At 34.9% G+C, this 11,294-nt stretch overlaps 1 non-coding gene across 1 annotated transcript; it reads right to left on the bottom strand.

Moving 5' to 3' along the window:
* Positions 1–7,332: 7,332 nt before the first annotated feature.
* Positions 7,333–7,511, bottom strand: LOC6556235. The gene has a single exon (XR_046931.1). It is a non-coding gene; the product is annotated as a 5.8S ribosomal RNA (ribosomal RNA).
* Between the last annotated feature and the right edge of the window lie 3,783 nt (positions 7,512–11,294).

Here is an 11,294-nt window from a genome sequence, read left to right as displayed (position 1 = left end):
TTTAGTTTTTGTGTTATTGGTTTAGCAATTTTTGCAAAGTTAGGGATAAATTTACGGTAGAAACCGCAAAGTCCTAAAAATGATTTTATTTCTTTATTAGTTTTAGGTAATGGGAATTTCTGTATGGCTTCTATTTTATTTGTGTTGGGCTTTATGCCTTCCGTAGTTACAATGTGTCCTAAGAACTCTGTTTCTCTTTTCATAAATTCACAGTAACTTTCAGTAAATTCAGTTGTAACTTTAGATTAGCTTCTTGTAATTTAGCAAATACTTTACGTAGAGATAACAAGTGTTCTTCCAATGAAGTGGAAAAAACTATTATATCGTCCATGTAAACTAAACAATCCTTGTAAATTAGGTCTTCTAATAGATTGTTAATACAACGCTTTGTACATAGCCGCGAAATTCAAAAGACAAAAAGGCGGAAGGGAGATATTTGCCAAACTAATATTAAAATGCACCAGCTATCCTGAGGGAAACTTCGGAAGGAACCAGCTACTAGATGGTTCGATTGGTCTTTCGCCCCTATACTCAATTCTGACAATCGATTTGCACGTCAGAACTGTTTCGGTCTTCCATCAGGGTTTCCCCTGACTTCAACCTGATCACCATCTTTCGGGTCACAGCATATATGCTCAAGGTACGTTCCAGTTAGAGGCATAAATAATATAAATATAATAACGAGTTCGCGGTTGCAAGTTTTGAAAAAAATATAAGTTTTTATTTCAAGATAAAAATACAACTTTGAATCGGAGTCAATTCACGTCTTAATGGTATAGCGGATGAATTAGAACTAAATCTGGAGTGTGAGTTGAACGCTTAGCAAACCCTTGGTCGACTTTGTTTATATGAGCTTGAAGGCTCTCCTCTTTATTCAAATGGGTTGCGCTCTTTAAGAGAGTTGCGCATGGAAAATTACCAGGATTTGTGCTGCGTAAGCTATTTGGTTGCTTAGTGGGAATAACGAATTTCGGCATCGGCGGATGTTTATGTCTATGAATCAATTGTTTATGTTAACGCGGCCGAAATTGTTATTGTCGCCAAGAGCTTGGGATATGACTTATGTGTTGGGGCAAATGGATTGGGTGGGTGTGATCAAGTGGTACATATGTACTGTGTGTGTGTGGTGTGTGTGTGTGACAAAGTGTTATACTATGGTACATATGCTACTTCCCCATCCTTAAGAAATTAACCTGTCCTCAGGCGGATAATTTAGGATACAAGACAGGACTTACATTATTTTCTATTTCTGTTACATCATTGTTTATAATATTTGATTCAATAGGAGTGGGTACTTGTCTTTTGAATTTGATTATAATTTTCTTAGGTATATTCTTATATTTGTAGATATAATAGAATATTATTATGACAACTAAAACTATTAAAATAGTAAATGTAATTATTTGAAATTTATTATTTGCTTTATTATGAATTTCAAAAATATCTTTAGCTTGTATATAAGAGGGCTTTTAATTTAGTGATATTGTTGTTAACATAAATAGTTTGTGTGTAATCTAACATAGTGTTTGATATTGAGATGTCTTCGATTTGTATGGAACAGTTAAAAGCTTTTATTATGTTGTCTCCCTCTATTATTATATCTCTATTTATGCAATTTTGGTTAAGTATGGTTGTTTTGGGTTGTGCTGGAATTATTGTTATATTTAGTTTCATTAATTTTCTTTTTCTTTTTATGTTTTCATTTATAGTGGGTTATTTTCCTGCCTCTGTTTTTCTCTTCATAATGTTTTTCGTCAATCTGTGTAATTTCTCCTGTCTTTTTATATGGGTTTGTTGTTTTTGATTTTACTAATGGTGCTTGTCTATATCTGGTATCTACTTCATAACTATGTCTATTTTCGTTTAATTTATTTATTTTATTAATTTTCTCTTGCTGGGTGTCATGGGCAGGTGTTCCTGCATATATAAAAATATCTGCTGGTGTTTTACCTGTTGTATTATGTTAAATTTTATGGTTATAAACATAGAGTAGGGTTTCAAATTTTGTTATTTTATTCTCTGGGTCGGACTCAGTGCTTATAATTCTTAACTTTTCGTTGACAGTTTTATGAAATCTCTCAATGTCAGAATTTCCATTTTTACTTGTTGTGACGTCAATGTGAACATTTTCGGACTTTAGCCATAAATGTAATGCAGCACACATAAATGCTGAGTCTTTATCGGCTTTTATTTCGGACGGTTTTCCCATTTCATTAAAAATTTTAAGTAGAGCTCTTTTTGCTTCGACCCAATCCCTAGAGCTGACTTCAATTAAGGCGGCATATTTGGAATAAACGTCAATACATGACAGGAATGTTTTATTATCGATTAAATAAAAATCGATCACATATTTTTCTCTAGGATTGATTCTGGCGTTAACTGGTAATTTAATTTAGTGTCTCTATGTTCTGTTTTGCACATGTTACATACTTCACATTCGTTGATAATGTTCTGTATTAACTTTTGATAGTCTGGGTAGTAATATTTTTCTTTAAAAATTTTGGTTTGTTTTTCTATACCTGGATGTAAGAGTTCTCTGTGGGTTTTTATTATTACTTCTTTAAATTCTGAATATGTTTCAATATCTATTAATTTACTGGTTGCTCTCATAACTTTAGTTATGTTGTTCGGACTGACAATATTTATGAAGGCGTTTTGAAATGTAAGGAAATCTATTTCATTATGAAAATAAATTACGCTATTATTTGTACACAAATATTCTTTTATTAATTCTTTATTAATTAATATGCGCTTGTCATTTCTTTATAATGGATTTTTAGTTTTGTTTTGTGAAAATATTTTCTTATTTCTGTATTGTTATTGTCGTCTTTGACAAATTCTATTTGTCTATTATAGTAGTTTATTGCTCTTTCCGTAAAGGAAATGTAATTTTGGTTATCTTCATGGCTACTATGTATGGTAGCAGCTGAAGTGGGAGATTCGCCGTAGAAGTTTTCTATTTTTACACGTGAAAGTGCGTCTTCTTTTTCTATTGCTGAATAATTAAGTTCATGTTCATTGAGAGTGCGGCTAGCGTAACAAACGGGTTTACGATCCTGTGATAATACAGCACCTAGAGCGGCATCTGTGGTTAATGAGAATGTTTTTTCGAAATTTGGGTAAATTAATATTGGTTCGGACATAATTAAAAATTATAATTTTTCGAAGGCTGATATATACTCGGTATCTTTAGAATTTATAACGGAACCTTTTTTTAGTTTTTGTGTTATTGGTTTAGCAATTTTTGCAAAGTTAGGGATAAATTTACGGTAGAAACCGCAAAGTCCTAAAAATGATTTTATTTCTTTATTAGTTTTAGGTAATGGGAATTTCTGTATGGCTTCTATTTTATTTGTGTTGGGCTTTATGCCTTCCGTAGTTACAATGTGTCCTAAGAACTCTGTTTCTCTTTTCATAAATTCACAGTAACTTTCAGTAAATTCAGTTGTAACTTTAGATTAGCTTCTTGTAATTTAGCAAATACTTTACGTAGAGATAACAAGTGTTCTTCCAATGAAGTGGAAAAAACTATTATATCGTCCATGTAAACTAAACAATCCTTGTAAATTAGGTCTTCTAATAGATTGTTAATACAACGTTGAAATGTTGCAGGTGCGTTCTTCAGTCCAAACGGCATTCGAGTGTACTCGTAATGTCCATTTTTTGTGGAAAAAGCTGTTTTTTGAATCGAGCTTTCATCCATTTGGATCTGATGAAAACCTTTTGCTAAATCTATGGTAGTGAAATATTGAGACCTACCTAGCTTATCTAGTATTTCATCCATGACAGGAATTTGGTATTTATCATCAATAGTAATTTCGTTTAGTTTGCGATAGTCGATTACTATCCTGAACTTTGTTTTACCAGAAGCATCGCTTTTTTTCGGTATTATCCAGATAGGAGAACAGTAGGGTGAGTTCGATTTTCGAACTATGCCTTGTTGAATCATTTCTTTGATTTGTACCTCGACTTCTTTGTCGTAGGCCTGGGGGTATTTGTAAGGTTTCCTATAGATTGGGTCTTCATGTTTAGTTTTGATGACGTGCTTTACAGTACTTGTGAAGGTCAAATTTTCACCTTCTCTGTATTGTATGTCCCTAAATTCTTGAAGAATTTTAGTAAGGGCATTTGACTCTTCTTTATTTAGATGGTCAAGCCTGAATTCATTTGATTCCCTTATCTCGTTTCCAATTGCATAATTTGTGGCTTCATCATCAGTGGATAATGATGGCTGTAAAACATTCAAATAGTCGGGGTTGTCTTCTAGGCTACCTTCTCGTTCTGGTAGGTAGTCCATTAAGAAACTGTTGTTGTTTAAAACTACACTTCTTTTGCCAAAGTTTATTTGGGCGTTGGCGTCTTCTAGGAACCCTGTACCTAATATCATATCATAATATAAAAAACTTGTTTAGTAGGGCAAAGCTGACTTGGTTTTAGAATTATAATTTTCTTTAGGGTTATTGTACCGTTAATGGTGTGTGATTGTAAATTAGTAGTTTTAACTGGGAAATTAAAAATGTTTGCTCTTATGATGTTTATTGTAGACCCAGTGTCTATAACACATCGGAGCGGTATATTGTTTAAAACAATATTTATGAAGGAATTGTGTCTTCTTCTTCGTCCGAGGCATGTAGATGAAAATTTTCGGACGTATCCATTTTTGAATGGCCGCTGGTACTAGGTCTTTGCCTTTTTGTTGCCGGATTCGGAGCGGATGAAGAAACTGGATTTTGTTGATAGTTGGTGGAATAGTTTAAAGGATTTTGTGTCTGTGCTTGGTTGAGTTTTTGCTTAAATTCTTGGAATAGGTATTCGAAAGGCTGGTCATGGCTGTTATTGTTTTTGTTCATATAATGATTTTTATTTTGGCTAATTGATGTTTGATTATAATTTTGATTTCTATTTTGATTATTTGAAGTGTTGTTATAGTTTGGGCTGTACTGATTTTTATTTTGGGTATTTTGAGTATTTTGGGATTTTGGGTGATCGGACCATGTACTGTCATAACAACCCTCCTGCTGTACATTTGCTTTAATTTACTGACTGTTGTTATATCAAATCTGGCTAATTGCATTTAGAGTCTATCTGGGAGTTTTTTAATAATTACACTTTTTACTGTATTGTTCATTGCGTTTGTATAAATGTGATTATGTAGATCGTTATTTTCTAAAGCTAGCTTATTTGTTATTACGAAGCATTTTGCTTCAAGCTCTTCTATGAACTTACGAACTGATCCATTGAATTGGGTGTTATATAGTCGTCTCAAAAGCTCTTCAAATGGTGTCTGGGTCTTGAACTCGGCGATTAGGGCTTCCTTCAATTCCGGCCATGTATTAGCTGCACTGAGGTGGGATACTCGTTGGGCGTCGCCTCCAATTTGCATTTCGATTGCACTGAAGAGGACGTGTAACTGGCGGACGTCAGTTGATGGATATAGTTGAAGTATGAACTCTATTCTTCTTATGAACGAGCTCAGTTCCAGTGTCGTACCGGTAAATGTTGGTACCTGTCGAATCTGACCAAGAGCCTGGTTCAGATGATTCTCGGAGTGTTATGGTAGTGTCATTGTTGTTTCTCTTGTTTTTGTTGTTGTTGATTTTATTTTATTTATCACTCCTCGTAGCGGTCACGCTTTTTGATTTGCGGGCTACACACTGTCTTTGTCACTGGCAAAACCTGGGGCTTCAGTTACCCTTTAGTGGTCTTGCCTTTGCAGCACTTATGTAATAATTTTTTTCTTCTAGTAGCGGTCGAACTATTATGGTGGGCTACCAAGTTGAAGCGGTTTTAATTATTACTCACTGTATGACTGGCGGATAGTTACTTCTTGTAGCATTGATTAGCCACAAAGTTGAAGTTAAATCACACACGAAGGTTCTTTGTTGGTCACTATAAGTTTAGGACCACCGACTGCGCCAATAACGAGTTCGCGGTTGCAAGTTTTGAAAAAAATATAAGTTTTTATTTCAAGATAAAAATACAACTTTGAATCGGAGTCAATTCACGTCTTAATGGTATAGCGGATGAATTAGAACTAAATCTGGAGTGTGAGTTGAACGCTTAGCAAACCCTTGGTCGACTTTGTTTATATGAACTTGAAGGCTCTCCTCTTTATTCAAATGGGTTGCGCTCTTTAAGAGAGTTGCGCATGGAAAATTACCAGGATTTGTGCTGCGTAAGCTATTTGGTTGCTTAGTGGGAATAACGAATTTCGGCATCGGCGGATGTTTATGTCTATGAATCAATTGTTTATGTTAACGCGGCCGAAATTGTTATTGTCGCCAAGAGCTTGGGATCTGACTTATGTGTTGGGGTAAATGGATTGGGTGGGTGTGATCAAGTGGTACATATGTACTGTGTGTGTGTGGTGTGTGTGTGTGACAAAGTGTTATACTATGGTACATATGCTACTATATACATTATACCTAACTATATAGAACGCCCCGGGATTGTGTTAATTAGCTACAAATAGTTAAAAAACTAATCCCATTATTAGTCAAGTTAATTACACTATTAGGTTTATATCCCGATAACTTGCACATATGCTAGACTCCTTGGTCCGTGTTTCAAAACGGTTCCCGAATGTATCCTGAATCTTTCGTATTGTTAATCATACAATAAATATCATATAATAAACACAAAAATCAATGATAATTATGCCATTATATAATTCCGAAAAATAAAGGCACTGTAATCATATTAATTAATTAATTTTAATGATGAATTTTCCGTAAGGGATATTCAGGTTCATCGGGCTTAACCTCTAAGCAGTTTCACGTACTGTTTAACTCTCTATTCAGAGTTCTTTTCAACTTTCCCTCACGGTACTTGTTTACTATCGGTCTCATGGTTATATTTAGTTTGGAAACATCATCTAGTAATCATTAACGTTATACGGGCCTGGCACCCTCTATGGGTAAATGGCCTCATTTAAGAAGGACCTAAATCGTTAATTTCTCATTAATTCTATATATATAATGATAAAAACATTTTTTTAAATTATTTCTTGCAGCAAAGTGTTTTCCATTAAACGAACCAACGAAGAATAATAACATAACCAGGTTTATTAATAGAATCATTAATAAGAGACAATTCTAGATGAAAAATAATTCAATTTTGTATGCTACACATTTCTCAGTATTACTTGATCGAAAAAGAAAACTTGAAAAGAACTTGAAAAAGAAAATATTTATCTTCGTTTTTCACATCCAAATGTGAGATAATGTTTTTCATATATATTTTTTAGTATTAGGAATAAAAAAATTATTATTTTATCCAATAATATACCATATGCTTATAAAATTTATAAACAACTTAATTAGCATAGTCATACAACCCTCAACCATATGTAGTCCAAGCTGCACTGTAAAATTAATTAAAGTACATAACAGCATGGACTGCGATATGCGTTCAAAATGTCGATGTTCATGTGTCCTGCAGTTCACACGATGACGCACAGTTTGCTGCGTTCTTCATCGACCCATGAGCCGAGTGATCCACCGCTTAGAGCTTTATAATTCATTTTTATATAATGTCAATTTTGCTTTTATTGAAAGAAATTAAAAATACACCATTTTACTGGCATAATTGCTTCAATAAATGTATTTTTATACCTAAAATAAATGCTGCGATATGTCTTAGTTTCATATAAGCATTATGTATCATATAATCAGGTTATTTACGGTTTATATATAACTATGTTTGGGCGATACATACTGCAATTTATATAAAACATTGACCTGATGGGTACCAGGTACTACATTGTATATTTTAGGTTGTTGCATTAGCCAACGGATGCTCATAACTAAGATGAACAATACATAATCGTTTTATTCTTTAATCATATCATATCTAAATTTGATAATCTGGTAATTTAAATTTGGTAAATTTTTTAATTTTGTAATTTGGTAAGTAATTTTGGTAAATTCAAAATGTATTTGTATTATAACAAATTTTTATTAACGGTAAGGATTTTATACAATAATGATCCTTCCGCAGGTTCACCTACGGAAACCTTGTAACGACTTTTACTTCATCTAAATAATCAAGTTCGGTCAATTTTTACGAAACAACCGTAACACGCAAGGCGTCACAGTGATCACGTCCGGAGACCTCACTAAATAATTCAATCGGTAGTAGCGACGGCCGGTGTGTACAAAGGGCAGGGACGTAATCAATGCGAGTTAATGACTCCCACTTACTGGGAATTCGAAGTTCATGTGAACAGTTTCAGTTCACAATCCCAAGCATGAAAACGGTTCAGCGGTTTACCCGGACTTCTCGGTCTAGGAAATACACGTTGATTTTTATTGTAGCGCGCGTGCAGCTCAGACCTGTTATTGCTCAATCTCATTATTGCTAGACGCAATTTGTCCATTTAAGAAGCTAGTGACCTTATAAGGAGACAAACCAACAGGTACGGCTCCTCTTACATAAACACATTCAAACACAATAAGGCAATATAAGCTTCGGCACCATAATCCTGAAGATATCTATTTAATATATTTGAGTATCGTTCTTATCGGAATTAGCCAGACAAATCACTCCAGGAACTAAGAACGGCCATGCATCACCACCCATAGATTCGAGAAAGAGCTATCAAACTGTAAGTTTTCCTGTGTTGATTCAAATTATGCCGGTGGTGCCCTTCCGTCAATTCCTTTAAGTTTCAGCTTTGCAACCATACTTCCCCCGGAGCCCAAAAGCTTTGGTTTCCCGGGAAGCGACTGAGAGAGCCATAAAAGTAGCTACACCCAATTGCTAGCTGGCATCGTTTATGGTTAGAACTAGGGCGGTATCTGATCGCTTTCGAACCTCCAACTTTCGTTATTGATTAATGAAAACATCTTTGGCAAATGCTTTCGCTTAAGTTAGTCTTAAGACGGTCCAAGAATTTCACCTCTCGCGTCGTAATACTAATGCCCCCAAATGCTTCTATTAATCATTACCTCTTGATCTAAAAACCAATGAAAGCAGAACAGAGGTCTTATTTCATTATCAGAATACACAGGATATTCAGGCATTTGAAGACTGCTTTAAGCACTCTTATTTGTTCAAAGTAATAGTACCGGCCCACAATAACACTCGTTTAAGAGCACTAATGCAGATTTTTAAATAGGAGGAACATATGAAAAAATACAAGTATTTAATCACATATAAGAACTCCGCCGGTAATACGCTTACATACATAAAGGTATAGTACTAACCACAATTGTAAGTTGTACTACCCGTATGAAACACAAGTTCAACTACGAACGTTTTAACCGCAACAACTTTAATATACGCTATTGGAGCTGGAATTACCGCGACTGCTGGCACCAGACTTGCCCTCCAATTGGTCCTTGTTAAAGGATTTAAAGTGTACTCATTCCAATTACAGGGCCTCGGATATGAGTCCTGTATTGTTATTTTTCGTCACTACCTCCCCGAGCTGGGAGTGGGTAACTTACGCGCCTGCTGTCTTCCTTAGATGTGGTAGAAGTTTCTTAGGCTCCCTCTCCGGAATCGAACCCTGATTGCCCGTTTCCCGTTGCAACCATGGTAGTCCTAGTTACTACCATCAAAAGTTGATAGGGCAGACATTTGAAAGATCTGTCATCGATCTGCATGTTATCTAGGGTTCAACCAATATAACGAACGCTTGTGATCGCTTGGTTTTAGCCTAATAAAAGCACATGTCCCATAAGGTTCATGTTTTAATTGCATGTATTAGCTCTAGAATTACCACAGTTATCCAATTAACTGTTAACGATCTAAGGAACCATAACTGATATAATGAGCCTTTTGCGGTTTCACTTTTTATTCGTTAGTACTTAGACATGTATGGCTTAATCTTTGAGACAAGCATATAACTACTGGCAGGATCAACCAGAATAATGTTTCATTCTTCATATTCCATTCATATTTTTCGAATTGAATTAAGCAATATAAATATTATAGATTTCCATTTTATATAATTCCATTTATTTTATCATATTGAAAAATACTTCAATATTTTGCCTTTGGGTAAAATTTTAAATCTCTTTTAATTCGATTACGGGCATTTTTATATAGCATTCGTATTCGTATATTCCATTATATTTTAATCTGGTAATACATAACGTAAACCGAACGCATATGATTTCTAAATTAGATATTTATAAAGTCGTATAGTCCCATGCGGAGCCAAGTCCCATGTTCATAAGAACTGAGAAACAAATTTGTACGGATAATAATATACTTTATTTGTAAGTAACCAAATTTAAATCATCATGCTCCGAAATATATATTTCGAATAATGCATGAGGTCGGCAACCACTGCCCGCTTTTGAACCCCCTCAAGCTTGTCGAAGTTTAGAAATTTGGGGTTAAACATTTCCAGATCCTCTTTGTATTATGTAAACTGCATAAGTTCGTATAAAAGGGAGTTAACGATGTTGTCGTCATATTCGTATTTCTGTATCTTCTGCATTCTGTCGTTTATCAATCGTAAACCGTCATAAAGTTCATGTAACTTCACTGTGTCATGGGAGTGTGTCAAGTTTTTTCTGTATTTCTGCTCGATAATTTTCATCACGTGTGCCAAATAGGTATTTAAAAGCTGAGCCCACAATGTTAATAAGTCCACGTTTATTTCTATGTTGCATGGTTATTCCAGTTAATTCTCTTTTTATCTTATTGTAGAAAAATTTAATTTGGGGTGCATGATAGTCGGTACGCAGCTACAGTGTGTATTTCGGTTAAGTTAATACTTAAACAATGATGTTCAAAGGAGGATTGTACTTGGACTGGTTTATCAGAAAAAAGGAGATAGCCGTGGTTGGTGTCAATATTATTAATTTGAATTTGCTGTCCATGAACTGTTGTGATTATTTTTCTTTCGTTTTTTGAATTGTGGTTTGTAGTAGTGGTCAATACTGGATGTTGTTATTAATCTTAAAAGTAAAGCTTTTTCTTCAGCATTTTGTTCTAATTCAAGCTTACTGGTAAGGGTTTGTCTGCGGTTTTCTGCTTCCTCCAGGAATGCTCGTACACTTCCTCTGAATGGGGTCCTCCGAAACTCCTCCGAAACAATGTGGTTAGAGTCGAGTTAGTTGAGATCCAGTTGTCATCTTAGCTGTGGCCAGGTGTTGATGTCTTTGGCTCCAATGCTGCGCATGACTTCTCCGCTGATGCTGCGCTCGACATGCCCAAATAGGATCTGCTGTTGACGTTAATCTCCGGTAACATAAAGGGGCAGTATAAATTCGGCCATTGAACGTCTCTACATTGCCAATCTGGTGGCAACCTGGGTCATGTTGCTGTCTGATAGGGGT

The sequence above is a fragment of the Drosophila erecta genome, unplaced genomic scaffold (genome assembly GCF_003286155.1).
Source record: "Drosophila erecta strain 14021-0224.00,06,07 unplaced genomic scaffold, DereRS2 tig00000382-arrow-arrow-pilon, whole genome shotgun sequence".
Classification (NCBI taxonomy): domain Eukaryota; kingdom Metazoa; phylum Arthropoda; class Insecta; order Diptera; family Drosophilidae; genus Drosophila; species Drosophila erecta.
The sequence above is the reverse complement of the archived record's forward strand: the minus strand, read 5'-3'. Positions and strand labels throughout refer to the sequence as shown.